Source organism: Hibiscus syriacus, unplaced genomic scaffold (assembly GCF_006381635.1).
Source record: "Hibiscus syriacus cultivar Baekdansim isolate YM2019G1 unplaced genomic scaffold, ASM638163v2 tig00113726_pilon, whole genome shotgun sequence".
Taxonomy (NCBI): Eukaryota; Viridiplantae; Streptophyta; class Magnoliopsida; order Malvales; family Malvaceae; genus Hibiscus; species Hibiscus syriacus.
Genome location: NW_024063472.1, coordinates 3,222,395 through 3,239,022, shown reverse-complemented (window position 1 = coordinate 3,239,022; position 16,628 = coordinate 3,222,395). Strand labels below are relative to the sequence as shown.

Sequence of the window (16,628 nt, the reverse complement as noted above, 5' to 3'; positions counted from 1 at the left end):
AGTTACATTAGTCCAGTACACCTAATAAAGATTACCTTACGATATAGAATATCTGATATATTCAAGAAAGTACGAGAGGCACTTCTGCGACTAACTTGAATGTGAGGTCCGTTCACTCGTGAGGGATGGATTAACTGGGTGTTGTTTCCTCAATTATCTAGTGTCTAATGGCTATGTGAGTCTAGATTCTAGCAGTGTCGCATTTAGATAGTGCACAAGAGTGTCCATGTTTCATTTAGAGAATGCATATCAGTTATAATTAGTATAGGTAGAGACCCAATAAAGGTGTACTCATGGCGATGCCCTTAGCACAGATTAAGGGAAGCATGAGAGCCCTACTTCAGCGATAGAATAGTTAAACCTTGAGTAAGTAGCACTTGATTAAGATCATGCATGTATCTACTGCTTAGTACCTACTGCTTAGTACCATGCATTTAGCATGCTTGTTTTTATGATATTCTTAATGTTGCTCTAGTTTATCGATTATAATATTGGGCTTTGTAAGCGTAGCTCGAATGTTTTTCGTTCGTAGGTTGTTACATTGAGTCGTTCGTGAAGTACCATCGCAGTAGGACCTCTAACATCTCTTTCAGGGTATTGTATTATAACTTTAGTGGGCATATGTATTCATAAAACCTTACTTATGTATTTGGGTTATCAAACTCTAAATTTATATTGTTCAGTTTAAAATATATGTCACGGAGCTCCGGTTTATAAAATGATTTTATAACAGTTATTTACGTCTTTTATGATACTATTCGATATGTTTGAAAAGAAAATGAACAAGTTTTAAAAATCAGAGGTTGTCTTGGTAACCCAATGTGACACTTTAGGCCTAATTGGGTTTAGGGTGTTATATTTAGTGGTATCAGAGCATCAGGTTGAGTTGGTCCTATGACCCAGTGGTCAGTTTTAGTAAGGTGTTAGTGAATACATGCCCCTAGGTACTTAAAATATTTGTATAACTCTAGAATCATGTGGTGGACACTTTCATAACCTATATTATAGATTTTTATGATGATCGATAATTCAGAGCAAGGTCTCGATGATAGGATGGAGAGTCGAGCCTCTTTTCCCGATAAAGTAATCGTTGAGTTCCTACCTAGGATAGAAGATCATGGGATCTCGTTAGGTGCGGGAGTTGTAGAGGTAGCCTTCTTCAGAGGTCTAACTTTCATTCTTAAGGAGATAGTGGATGTTATTTCTAAAGTGAAGATTATTCAACTGGCCACCCATAGTATGTTAGTATCGATAAAGTCTCTAGTAGAAAAACTAAGGAGGTACAAGATAGTTGACTTCTATGACTCAAGTCATGATGATCATGTTTTGGTCGATTTGTGGTTGAGATAGGCCATGAAGACTTGAGGCAACTTCACCTTACCCTAGAGGGTAAGTTAAAGTGTGTCGCTTCATTTCTAAAGAGTGATGCTATCGACTGATGGGAGACTGTAGAGATGGCTCTACAACTAAAGGTGTATACGTGGGATCAGTTCCTAAATGAGTTTAGAGGAAAGTATATAGCGGGTAAACATGGATGGTTTGAGGGTGCAAGATGTTCCTCGAGTGATTTCATATTGATATATATACGTAGTTGGCGACATACCCACCTAGGATACTTTTAGAGTTGTCACGGCAGGCTAAGGCCGTGGAGAGGGTACAAAGTATGAGGAAGGACTTGTGTACCAATAAATTTTTCTCAGTTGATGGCTGAGGTGGCCACAGGTCCGCGTGAGCATAGGAGAGTGATGTTATTTTTTTCACTCCAATCGAGTCAGAGGTTAAACGTAGGGTATCGTATGAGACCGCCAACATCACCGTTTATGGCAAGCTCTAGAGGCTCTAATAGAGTTGTGAGATATCCAAAGTGCAAACACTGTGGCAAAAATCATTGAGAAAATGTTTTAAACTTTTCAGGAACTACTATAGATGTGGATCCTTTGTGCATATGGTAAAGGGTTGCCCTAATTTAGATGGCGATATTTCATCTCGATCGAGAAAAACAATCTCAGTGATTCAACATGGAAGAGAACCTACCTAGAGGATCTTAGTTCTATGCTTGGGCATGAAAGTAGATGCGTGGATATACATATTCTTGATTCGACTATGTTCGATCCAACTTATCAGATCGTAGAGGGATAGAGGTAGGACGTTGATGTCGCAGATAAGATGCCAGGTATGTTTTCAGCTATCTCAGTTTTTCACATTTCTTTGGTGGACATAAGGACATGCATTCTTTTGTGGTGTCAAATGAACTAGGTAGGAAAAGTATTCATGTAAAGGATTTTTTGGGATTTTCGTAAGCTCGAATCGATAACTGGAACGGTTTGCAAAGAGGGGTCGGAATGGTTTTGTGTTTAGAGAGTAAGGAGATTGAAAGATAGAGAATTGCACATTGATTTATAGTGGTTCAACTTTCTCAACCAAAGTCTACATCCACTACCTTAGCTCCTCACCAAGGATTTTCCAACAAATTCACTAATTTGTTCTTTCTTTTGAGGATAAAGAGATAACCTTACAACACCCTAGTTTTTCCGGGCTAAACTATAACCTTTCCCCTTTACAAAAGGATAAGAAATGTAAACAAGAAAACCTCTCTAAGGTAGGTGTTTACAAGAATTAAGCTCACAAGAATAAAATATTTACAAGAGAAAGATGAAATAAGAATGAAAAACTCTTCTCTTGTGTTTGATTGCTTGGATAGTTGTTCTTTTTTCTTCTTCAAGTATCCTTAGCTTGTATTTATAGCTTGGAATGTGTTTGATGTTGTATATAGTCGTTGGGATGTTTTGGAGCTGTTTGGGGATGATTTTTCTACTTAAAAAGGCTTCCCATAACATGGTGCATCGGTGAACTATCAAGGTGCATCGATACCTCTTCATTAAATTCAAATAAACTAGCCGCTAGTAGTCGTTGCAGCCTTGGTGCATGGATGCACATCAGGGTGCATCGATGCACTAACTGCATTCGAAATGGAGTGCGTGGATGCACTACATGGTACATCGATGCACTAGTGGCAGGTGCATGGATGCACTGCAGGGGTGCATGGATATACTACAGGGGTGCATGGATGCACTTTGACACCCTTTAGCATTTTTGCTCAAATCCAAATTTAATGGACTTTGAATTATTTTTGAAACCTTTTTAAAACTTTGAATAAATTCAATTCAAGTCCAAAAACATTTTGCCTTTAAATTTGTTATATCAAAACATAATTCAACAATCTTCCCCTCTTTGATATAACAAAACATTTGAAAAATTGTTTTTGGCAAAACTCCCCTTTAATAAAATGTTTAATGAAAAAGATACTAATTGTTAACAAAATGATATCAATTTTTACCAATTGTTTGAAAATATATGAAAATGTTAAGCTCCCCCTTTTTCATTAAGAAATTGAATTTTTTAAACCAAACTTCTCCCCCTTTTTGTTATATCAAACATAATTCAATCTTTGAAGTTCAAAATAACTTTGAAGGGTAAGTAGTAAATTTGACATTTAAAAATCATTTGAAAAATCAAAGCTCCCCCTCAATAAATGCATTCCAAACAAAATTAAGCTTTTAGGATCTTGACACTTAAACAAACTTGAATTTCAACAAAGAATAACAAATATGTTAGTAGCACATGAAATTCAATGTATCCAAGTCTAAAATACCAATTGTTTAAATTTGATACCAATTGTTAAAATTAAGTACATATGCATAAAGTTTTATAAAAATGTTATGCATTTAAAAAATTTTGATATCAATTGTTAGAGAGATATCATTTGCGTTAAAACCAATTTTGACCAAAATTTTATTATGATGAACTAAAAATTCTTAAAAATTAATATAACTTTAAAATGTTCATCATAATCATCTTTTGAACATACATGAGATTAAAACAATGATGCATAATCATTTAAAACCAAAACTCATGCATGCTTAAAATCAAATGAGCAACCAAATAACCAAAATTAAAAGCATTAAGCTTAGAGGTTACCCATTCCTTTTTCAAGTGTGGCTAGAGCATCTTGAATATCATCATTTTCATCACCATTGCTCCTACACACCTACAAGAGACATTTATTTCGATTTTGGTATCCAAATTTCTTTGGATCCTTGAACGTTAGTTTCAATGCCCCTTGTTCCTTTCGGAATCCATACTTGTCTAATTTTAAAACGTTTTCCTTTCTTCAAAGGACAACTATGTTCCTTATGACCATGATAATGACAATGTGAGCATATTGTCATTATTGAACTAAATGAATTATTTAAAATGATTTCTTTTTCTTTTGTTAAGTATTCAAGATTAACTTTTAAATCAAAATTTTCTTTTTCAAAACTTTGAATTTTTATTTTTGAAAGCTCTAAATCATTTTTCAAAATTTCATTTTGGCTTTCAAAATCTATTTTTGTTTTCAAAAGAAAATCATTTTTTTATTTTAAATTTTAAAATCATTTTATTATATTTGGAGTTCATAGTCTCAAACTCCGAATATAACCTATTAAAAGCATCTTGTAACTCATCAAACGTATATGAATTAAATTCATTTGAGTTAGAAGATACATCGGGTTCTTCACGAGCCATTAGAGACACCACCTTTGTTGGTTCTTCTTTCTTGTTTCCATGGATTTCCTTGAGCTTATTCCAAAGCTCCTTAGCACTTGAACATGAAGAAACTCCTTCATAGATTTCAGGACCAAATGCACACAACACTATGTGCATGGCCTTCACATTAAGTTGAGCTTCCTTCCGTTCTTTGTCACTCCACTTCTTCTCCTTCTTCTTTGGACAAGAGTAGCCATTCTCGATAATCTTCCATGCATCAAGATCATTGTATTGGATGAATACCTTCATTAATTTCTTCCAATGACGATAGTTGACTCCATTAAAGTATGGAGGCATATCCGTTGGTAGGGAGTCTTCCACGTGGAACGAGCCGGAGGTGGAAGCCATATTCTCGGTTGTGTCGGGAATTGGTAGAGCGTCTTCTAAGATGGTCTCAAGGTGGTTAAACCTTCTAACGAGTTAGGCTCTAATGCCAATTGTTGGGATTTTCGTAAGCTTGAATCGACAACCAGAACGGTTTGCAAAGAGGGGTCGGAACGGTTTTGTGTTTAGGGAGTAAGGAGATTGAAAGATAGAGAATTGAACAACGATTTATAGTGGTTCGACTTTTACAACCAAAGTCTAAGTCCACTACCTTTGCTCCTCACCAAGGATTTTCCAACAAATTCACTAATTTGTTCTTTCTTTTGAGGACAAATAGATAACCTTACAACTCCCTAATTTTTTCGGGCTAAACTAGAACCTTTCCTCTTTACAAAAGGATAAGAAATGTAAATAAGAAAATCTCTCTAAGGTAGATGTTTACAAGAATTAAGCTCACAAGAACAAAATATTTACAAGAGAAAGATGAAATAAGAATGAAAAACTCTTCTCTTGTGTTTGATTGCTTGGATTGTTGTTATCTTTCTTCTTCAAGTGTCCTTAGCTTGTATTTATAGCTTGGAATGTGTTTGATGTTGTATATAGCTGTTGGGGATGTTTTGGAGCCGTTTAGGGATGATTTTTCTACTCAAAAAGGTTGCCCATAACATGGTGCATCGGTGCACTATCAAGGTGCATCGATACCCCTTCATTAAATTCAAATAAACTAGTCGTTAGTAGCAGTTGCAGCCTTGGTGCATGGATGCATAGCAGAGTGCATCGATGCACGAATTTCATTCGAAATAGAGTGCAGATGCACTAGTGGCAGGTGCACGGATGCACTGCAGGGGTACATGGATGCACTTTGACACCCTTTAGCATTTTTGCTCAAATCCAAATTTAATGGACTTTGAATTATTTTTGAAACCTTTTTAAAACTTTGAATAAATTCAATTCAAGTCCAAAAACATTTTGCCTTTAAATTTTTTATATCGAAACATAATTCAACAGGATTCGAGCGCGAGTATCCAAATACCTAGTTTGTGGGCCTTAGTGGAATAAATAAGGATACTTTAAAAATTCTTTGAGGGCATGGGTTAGACTTGGTAGTCGACTTAAAAGAAGTTGTTAACATAAGCATTGTTTTGACCTCAGAATTATGGGTCTAGAGATAGGATATTAAGTGGTCGTTCCTTGTTGAGTTGAATGTCAACTATAAGAAAATGTTGAGCCGCAGAATTCTCCACCCTTGTGTGTTTCCTATGGGAATATTCGTGTGGATTTTCTAAGATAGGCGTGAGACTTTAATGATGTTTTGTATTGCTAGTATATGGTTCGTGTGACCGACCCATAGAGATTTAATAATCCCAAGTTTAACATTGGAGTTAAGGATCTCCATGAGAGTGTTTAAAATACCCAAGTCACTCCAGCTCGTAAGACGACCATCTTAGTTGTCAGACTGGTCAATATATATCTCAACTAGTGCCAAGGTACTTCAATTACTAACTGGGCATAGATGCCCCAAATACTCATGAGGAAAAATTTAGCAAAGCATATGTTTCGATGCAACAATTATGGAATTCCACCCTAAGTAATAAGGGTAATCTAGGTAAGATAGTAGTTGTGAGTCTCAAAATGTAGAGAACCCTTCGATTTTGCCTTGATGCATTCATGCATGAACAATAAATGATTTAGCTAGGTGAGCCAAGTCTCATTCGTGATGTCTTCGTGTTGTTATATGAGCATGAACTATATACAACATAGAGTATTATGGATCGTTATGCAATACTGTGGATCTTAGTGCTTGAGGCTAAAGGAGGCCATGTACTTTAAGTTTTGATTGATTAGTGTTAGCCATCATCGAATAGCATAATGGTGGTAAGTGATAGTGATGTGACCCCAATTAGCCCTAACTTTTGTCTTGATCTGATTAAATCATTGAAGTTCACCAAGGTTGATTCAATAGGAGTTCTACCTTACTTCATCCTATACCTGCTCATTTATGCACTATATTTTATCATATGTTTGTATTTACCTCTTAGGATATGCTTATCATATGATATCATTCATTGCATGAATTTGCATGAGTTTTATTAGTTGCACGACATTCATTGCATTTAATAAGGTTGTTGTTCATTTAAGCATGCATTGCAATTATCATTTAGGGAAGTAGTTCATTTATGCATATTTAGATCATTTAGTACGCTACTTCATTCATGCATCTAATAAAGTTAGTTCATTAATTAAACTAGCTCATTCATCAAACTAGTTCATTTATTAAACTAAATCTTAATTGTTTCATACATGTTTTCAATTAAAAATTGAATAAAGTTCACCTTTGTGTCTAGGTGCATGAGAGAAGTTGAACGATTTCAACATATACAAGAATATCATTCAGAATGGATTTTAATTCTAGATGTGATACAGACGTTTTTGGGTCCAGAAATCATTTGGAAATTATTCCTCTATTTGTTATCTTTCCAACGCCTTTTGAATCACCTCAATACGATATCGAGAGCTTGAGATATGATCAATTTATTGAAGACAGTGCTTGAATTTTCATTACGGGAATTTTATACAAGGATGATTTGGATGAGTTTGAGCTAAGGAAGAGTCATTTCATCTTCTACCAAGAGACAAGCAATTGATGGTCATCTTAACTCACCATTTCAAGGCATTCAAGGTTGATATTATCACCCATTGAAGGCCATTCATGTTAAAGCAAGTGTACATGCAATAACCAACATTCAAAACTTAGCATTCAATGCCTTTATCATCTTTTGAAGGCTGATCATATTCTACAAGGGAAAAAGCAATGAAGACTGATTTTATTTCTTTTAACCACCAAATTAAGTGATAAAATCAACAAGTAATTTCAAGCGACAAGCTGATTTGGACATGTAGGATGTCCATATTCATCATATGACTTCATTTATCCTCTTTTCTTCCATTTGTAAGCAAAACAAGGCAGACCAAGAGTCACCCCTCCTTTTTGGACGAATTTAAGGCTAGAATTATCTCAAATTAAAGCTTAATTCATCCATTTTCAATCTATATGGCCAGCTATCAAAGGATAAGAAGAATGACAAGCCATTTAATTAAATTCAATTGCATTTAGGTGATTGTTTTATTTTAATTGTAAAAACTCTTCATATGGTGCCTATCAACACTATAAATAGGCACCTCCATGGCATTTGTACTTATAACTTTTTGCATAATATACTCTTTGAAAGGTTGCTTTCATTTTAGTTCTTGGATTAGAACTCTATCGGTTTCTTGTCAATCTTGAAGCCTTCCTCCATTTCATTTTTTATAATGTTGGTTTCTAACTCACCTATAGTTGGTGGGTCACGTTCCACCCTTTATCACTTCGATTCCATCTATTTATATTGTTGGTTCCTAACTCCATATGGTTAGAGGGTCACAATCCATTTTCTTTTCAATCCATCTTTTATATTCCATGCTATTACCAACCCATACCTTCACCATAATTTCATTACATCCAAATACGACTTCCATCATCTTCCGTTCAAAGCAAGCAATTCAATTTCTTACTAGAATCACGATCGAGCAATCATATATATGATTCGAAACTCATAATCAAGATCATATCAGATAGTGAGTTCAAGACGTAGAGTCACAGAATCCTTAAGTCAGAATGCAGATTGCGAGTAGTCTCTGCTCTGTGTTATGTGCTCTCTAAGAGAGCTAGATGCAACTAGTTCTCTAAGAAAGCAACTGATTCTCAATTGTGGTTAACTTAAATGCTCGAATCGGTAAGTAACGTATATGTGAATTGTAAGGAAAGTAAGAAATAATAAGGTAGCAAATATGGATATTGAATTAGAGTTATGCAGCAAAAATATAGATCGATATGTAGAAAGCTAAGAGTTATCATCATATCTTTAGTAGTCAAAATTTGACAGTGTTTGGAAAGTGCCCGTAATAGTATGATGAGTACCTAAGTTCAACAAGTAGTATATATTTATAGAATTGTAAGGTATGCTAACTTGTTTTAGTAGAGTTAGCTAGTGAAAGGGGTTTAACGATAATAGTTTGGATTGTTGAGTAACTTTGTCCTTGTGAACGTTCTGAGTATTTAGTTTTACACAACAAGAATGTGATTCCTTGTCTTCATGCGTCTCGAAGGTTTTTTTTATTAAGGTTCGACACAAGTAGTACCCTATAGGAAAAGGGGGTTATAGATTCGTTTATGAGTTTTCGAGATGTAAAGTCATGATACGATGACTTCTTTCGTGAGGATAAGGTTGATATGAGTTTAGGTACTTCGAGGTTTTTAAGTGTTTGACCTAAGGATATGTAGTTTTTCGATCCAAGTAAATTTCGAGGATGAAATTTCTTTCAATGAGGGGAAAGTTGTCACACCCAAAATTCTAAGCTAATAGTTCTGGCTTTACCTTAGAGGTATGTGAACCCAGTGGATTTCATAATTTAAGTTGTTAAGCTTAATTGGGTTGAAATTTGGCCTAATTAGCCATAAAAAGGATTTTTGGAATAGTAGAAAGATGAGAAATGACTAAATATGAATTTTTACCTTTTTAAAAATAATGAGGGTTTTTATATCTCATTTCATCTTCTTCTCTTCATTTAATTCTTCTTATTTTCCTTCTCGCATTTTCCTCTCCAAGTACCATAACTCAAAGGTAAGTTCTTGGGCATCTTTCATACATCAATTTTGTTCTTAATCACTCTAACAACATCGTTTTAATGATTCAAAGCCTTGGGTTCTTTATTTGCAAGAAAAGTGGGTGTTTTATCATCCAAGTCTTGGTGGAGAGTGATTACTAGCTAAAGGAGCTTCATTTTGGGATTCCTTAACCAAGGTAATGTATTTCTAATCATTTGGAGTGTTAAGGCTTTCATAAATATAAAGAATTGCTAAGATTTGTGTATTTGAGCATTTTAGGTTTATACTTAATTTCATGATTAAATTATAATTTAGATGTAAAAAAGGTGGTTTATGCCAGTTTAAGACTCTAAGTAACCTCCTAAAGCTTTAGCACATGATTAGGAATGAAACTTGACCATAGGGTATCGATACTGCATGTAAAGTATCGATACTATGCACTTTGGATGGTTAGATTTGTCCTTGTTAAGGAGTTAAGAGTCAAGGATGATCTGTAATGGTAGAACTTATTCTGTGAGGGATGTAAATGGCCAAAGGGGCCAGAAATACTCGTAGTAGTGGGTTACAATCGAAGTAACCATATTAAGCATAATACGTCAAAGTATCATTAGTCGAGTACATGCAGAATAGTTAAGAATGAGGATCATTTCAAGGGATATATTGACAAGCGGTACGATAAGTAGGCCAGATTCAGTAATAGCAGAAATCTGGTGCTTCGAGAATGTTAGTGAACCGAGAACGTATAAGTCGTTCCTCCAATTCAATGGGTATTGGGGACATGTTTGATACAAGTGATTAAAGTGTTGCTACCTAGTAATAAACTTGAGTCAAGTATCGGGCTAGCTAGTGTTACAAACAGAGAGCAACAAACACAATAATCGTCGTAAAATCACGAAAAGCGTAGAAACTTCTCTAGATATAGAGAATAACTAAACCACCCTTAAGTAATGAATGACCAAAATAGAACCGCTTAATAAATTAACATAATTATCAGACTAATAAACCTTCATATAGCGTTCTAGATGAGAGAATGAGCGAGATAGCAGTTAGTGAGGGGTTGACCTCACTTTAGTTGTCGAGCTACATTAGAGTGTAGTTAGGCACCTTAATTGCCCTAGTGGGGCATTGTCAGTGTTGGTTGGCCTTAGGGCCCCTAGTTATGCAAGTATAGTTGCATTAGTCCAGTACAACAGATGAAGATTGTCTTATGGTGTAGAATATCCATATATTTCTAAGTAAGTACGCGAGGCACTTTTGCAGCTAACCTGAGTGCGAGGCCCGATCACTAGCAATGGATGGATTAGCTGGGTGATGTTTCCTCAGTTATCTAGTGACTGATGGCTATGTGAGACTAGATACTAGCAGTGTCGCATTCAGATAGTGCACAAGAGTGTCAATGTCGCATTCTTTTCATATTAAAATTTCATTGATAAAAAGAGCTTGAGCTTAATAACAATTGTCCTCATATTATTGATTTCTTTAATGTCTATAAAGTATAAAGGTAAAGGAAATATAAGGTAGTACATTATGGATATGTTTCATATTTCTTCAAGACTTAAGGCACTTAAGATTGAGTTTTTCTAAAGAATTATTGGTTGTTATAATTTCAGTATCGCTTCCTATAACGTTTAATCAATTTAAAGGTAGAAATTAACTCTAAATGAGCTCATTTTTCATTGTGTGCTAGAGGAAGAAAGTTTGAAGCATAATAAGTTTAAAAGTAGTCACTTGAAAAGTGCATATAAAGATAAAGGAAAAAATAAAATCAGAATGTAGTTGTTAAGGGTCTAACTCAAAAGAGACAACAATATATTACAAAGGGTTGTTATCTTTTGTAATAAGTTAGGTATATGAGAAGAAATTGAATTCTAAAACAGTAAGCACATACTTTGGTTATTTTGAGCAACCCAGGGGTTATAAGTTTTATGATCTCATAATTAAAGATATTTTTAAGGTGAGATCTATAACATTATCTTTTAGGATGTTGAATTAATAGGGAGAAATAAGGTTTAAGAAATTGATTTTGAGGAGAAATTGGATTATAACTTAATTCGTATTGTCATTTTTGATGATATCTATATGTTTTTACATGTCGTTAATCAAAAAGTGAATCTATATTCTCAACAAGATTATTTTGAACAACTCTCCATTTAAGATGAGAAACTGTTACGGAAGAAAAAACTCAACAACCTCAAAGAATAAGTATCATTAGGAAGGCCCACGAGATGAATGAATATTATTTTAGATTATTATATTTCTACAAGAAATAGAAATGACATTAGAATGATGATAGATTATCTAATTAACTTTTTTCATATCATAAAAGTTATGACTATTAAAAGTGGATTAATATCATGTAAGAATAATATAAGTTTTATACAAAATAATAAAGTTTTATACAAAATAATAAAGTTTGAGGGCTTATCCCATTACCTGAAGGTTAAAAGTTGACTGGTTATAAATGAAAATTTATAATCAAGATGAATGCAAATGGTGATGTTGACAAGTATAAGGTGTGTCTTGTATGTAAAGGATATACTCTGCAAGAATGCATTAATTTTGTAGAGACTTTCTCTTTGGTTTCATTAAATGACTATTTCAAGATAATCATGATACTTGTTGCTCATATTTGATCTTGAGTTACATAAGTTGGACTTTAAAATTGTGTTTCTCAATGGTAATATTGATAAGATGTTTTATACGGTACAATTAGAAAATTGTCTGATGATACAAAATTAATGATATACAAATTAAGGAAATCCATTTATAAGTTCAAGTATGTCTCCGTTAATTGTATAACAAATTTCACCAAGTGATTATCTCGTTTGGTTTTGAGATGAATTTGGTTGGTAATTGTATATAATATGAGTTCTGGGAGTAAACCAAATAATACCCCATATTGCTAAAGGAAACAAGTTTGCTAAGAATGATTTTGAAAATAAGGAAATATTAAAGGTTTCTTATGCTTCAAAAGTAAATGAGGAGTTTAATGTATACTCAGGTTTATACGCATTCGGATATATTGCATGGTTTTAGGATATTAAGCATATATTTAAGTAATTTTAGTATGGACCGTTGGATAGCAATCAAATTGATTCATACAATACATTTAAGAACAAAAATGTTAAATGCTCACATATCAGAGGTCTAGTAAATAAGAGAACATCAAATTTATGGACTCTGACTTATTGGAATATAGATATAAAATTTTGTCACCATAAGTTGCTAATCATGGATTGATAAGAAAGATCACTAGAGTTATTTTGTGATAACTAGGTTGCAGTCCTTTATTTCATATATAACATAAACACCTTGTCTAAGCACATAGACATTATGTTTCTGGTTGTTAAATAAAATTTAGAGTGGTTATGTGTTTATAGAACATATTGGTACAAACTCATAATGACACGCTTACTAAGAAAATGTCATCTGATGTCCTTCATGAGCACACTACTCGTGGGTGTAATATCATTTAAGGATATTCGATTTTAGTAGGAGTTTGTAATTTTAATGCTCGTTTGTTATAAACACAATTTTAGTTACTACAGTTTAAGGATATTTATGTTAAAGTTATTTTCTGCAATAATAAAGTTTGTTTTCGTTTATAAGTACAAACAATAACTAATTCTTAAATCAACTATATAAAAGAGTTATGGTCCCCAATAAATAGATAATCTCGTATTTTCTCTTATCATGTCAGAGAGTTTATACTCAAGAGAATTCAATCTTCTTAGAAGATCACAACAAAAGAAAAGATTCAAGGACTTCATCCTATAAATTATTATGGTTTGGTTCTAACAATCATTACCATGTTATATTTTTATACCAATTATTACCATAATATATATTTATACGAAATATCATCTCAGTTGGCTATCATTACCATGCTATATATTTATCTATGCTTTTTGTTTTAAGATGGAGCAATACGGAGGCAGTTATGTTCATAATTTCTTGGTGTATCAACAAGAAAAGTAACAAATCACAGCACCTGCTGATCTTCAACAACCACTATCCATAGCGGCCCAAATTTGGAAGGATACCTCACTAGACTTCATTTCAGTTTGACCTATGATACTATCTTGGATGCGGTTGATCCTCCCACCAAATATTCACATTTCATTCCTCCTACTCACCCATATACCGCCAAATGGATGGTTGGCAGGGAAATTGTACTATTCCATGGCATCCCAAGATCCTTGACCTAGAATCTCAACTCATTGAACGTAATGCTATGTTGAAGCTTCTCAAAGGAACAACTCTTGAAGGCCCATAAAAGAATGAAACGACAAGCAAATGAACATACCAAACAAGTAGCGAATCTATTTACACCACCTACCCACACATAATAGAATTTAAACCAAAATAAGTTCCAAGAAGACCATTCACGGTTTACATAGGACTAAACTCGAACAAGAACAAAATCCACATGTGGATTGCAGTATAACATCGAGGCATGAAAAATTAAAATGTAAATCCAATATATTTTGCTAGTAAATATGGAAAGTTTTCACACTCTGAAAATGACCTGACATTTCCAATTCCTTTAGAACTAGCTTCCAATGATGGATGCCAATTTTCAGACATCTCTGGCATATGCAATTCCTTTCGAACCAGTTTGTTTCCATTGATGACGAGCTCGCCGACAAAGAAAGGTACAGTTACTCATCAAATGAAAACATGACTCCATTTTCCTTGAAGGAGTGTATTGTATGATCCACAACCTATTATAATCAGAAAAAATATCTTCAAATAGTCTGCCAATCAATGCATTTATATCGGGTTTGTGCTATGCATATTATTTTTCCATTTTGCATCATGTTTTAGTTATATTTTTCAGTGATATACACATGCACACACGCCTAGTACAAAACATGACTTGCGCTAAAAGTATCAGATACAAATATGTGTCTTTCATGGGAATTTAGAGGGTCCTTCCTTGGAAAGTCAGATCCCCGAATGTGTTGGACATAGATGTTAGGCAAGGAAATTTCAATAAAAATAAAAAATTTGCATAACATAGCAGATGTGATTACATATATATCCTATAATTACCCTGTCTGGGTAACAGTTCATGCCCAATGATAATAAACAAGTAATCCGACTCATAGGTAAACCGGAATAATGAAAAGATGATCAAGTTATTCATTCAATGAATTTCAATAAACCTACTTCTATCAAAGAAATTCAAGACTTTGTGATGCAAGCCAGAGTTTCAAGTGTGAGTTTCCTGTCTTTGATTTATAACGAATGCTAATTGAAGCATAATTTTTAGCTGAAAAGATCAAAGAAAAACAGTTTAAGACAGAAAGAACTCACATTGGTATCGCTTAGCTCTAAGTTGTAGAAGTCCATTGCATCTGCTTTAAACAAAGGCCCGGCATGCCATGTTCCGCAATGAAGTTTAATAAACTTAGGACCGGAAATTCTGAAAACATGAACATCATCAATGGCTGGAGCAGGTAGAAATGACCAAAACGAGATTGCACCGCTATCTTCCCCTTTTCTTTCTCAACTTCTTTCGAATCCACCAAGGATGGCTTAGCAACTCCGAGATACCAAACATGACCTCCGATTGATCCAAGGCATTGTGTCACACTGGCATGATGCGTGATCATTGAAAACCTGAGCAGTTGGCTCTGAAGGTTCATGATGTAAAACCTATTACAATTGCATTGACAGGTCATTATAATGAAAATGAAAAGAATGTAACGAACCCGCATTTAAGCTAAAATAATGGATTCCAGTACATGATCCAAGCAATATGTGGGCAATTTCTCCATGCAAAAGTAAACAACTAGATAATTGGTACTTGCAATTTCTTATATTACTAAACATGATCCGGCTTCTTTAGCATTCAGTACACTTACTCGATTTCGGATAACACTAAGCTGAATAAGTACACTCAAATCCAATGCTGCACTGATACTGATACGGGGATAGATATAGATACACGAGGAAACGACAATCTCCAAAATTACAAGTTACGGGTATGGCAAGGGTACAATAAATATAAATAAATTTTGAAAAAAATATAAAAAAAATCATAAATATCCTTCAAAGTTCATAGTAAAATAGAAAATAAAATTCATTAAAAAAAACTACAATATTAAAGTGATAAATTTCAAATAATAAACTAAGTGTATAACTATACTGAACATCGTAGATCAATCATTTTTAACATCCTCCGAGATTAATTTGCTATCCAAATCCGGCTTATCAAGTGAGAGTTCTGCAAACTGTAAGTACCCCACATCTCCCAAAGAATCAAATGCATCTCCATAAACATCCCACATGTTGGTTTTCTCATTCTCATATTGACTAGAATTCCCTGACAATTTCATTTTGTTGGGATTCTTATCTGATTTCTACCAAAACAAAGGGGTTGAAAACCCAATCTTGAAATCCAATAAAACTTTAAGCTTCCAATTTGATCTTATTTTCCCTCTATACCCAAGCATGCAACATAACCCAGAAAATAAATAAGACAAATACATAAATTTGAAACTCAGATTACATAGAGAAATGAAGGATTAGTGTTGAATTATACCTGGGAATTCCTTTGGAAAGGTCTAGCTGAGCATCGTTTGGACCAAACAGTTCTCCATCAGGCGATGCTCCAATGACTTGTCCGAATTCTTTGAAGCTTTCCGGGGTTGCTTCTATTGGCTTTAAATTGATTACAGTTACTTCTGATTTTGGGGGTGGTGTCTCCATTTCTGTTTTCAATCATGAAACTCAAGTTTGACCCACAATTTACAATCCTGGAAGGGATAAGACGGAATCTTACTCCAATAAACGGCGTCGCTCAGTTAATAGATTAGCAGTGTAACCTCGGACTTTATTTTTTTAGCATATGGACCACAAAAATAATAGTTGGCCCAATATAATTAGGATGTAACGGTCCACTAAAGTCATAAATTCCATTTAATTCCAATGAGTATTGGAGTGGGGTTGTAACGAGTTGAGTCGAGTTTGTGTATTGTTGAGTTTGACTCAATTCGAAAACCTTAAAACTGAGTTTGACTCGACGTATGAATAGTAAGTGCAATCTGTGCTAGAGAATGAGCCG

The 16,628-nt window shown here is 34.2% G+C and overlaps 1 pseudogene; it reads right to left on the bottom strand.

Annotated features, from left to right (window-relative positions):
* Positions 1-13,960: 13,960 nt before the first annotated feature.
* LOC120187899 lies at positions 13,961-16,283 on the bottom strand (annotated as a pseudogene).
* Between the last annotated feature and the right edge of the window lie 345 nt (positions 16,284-16,628).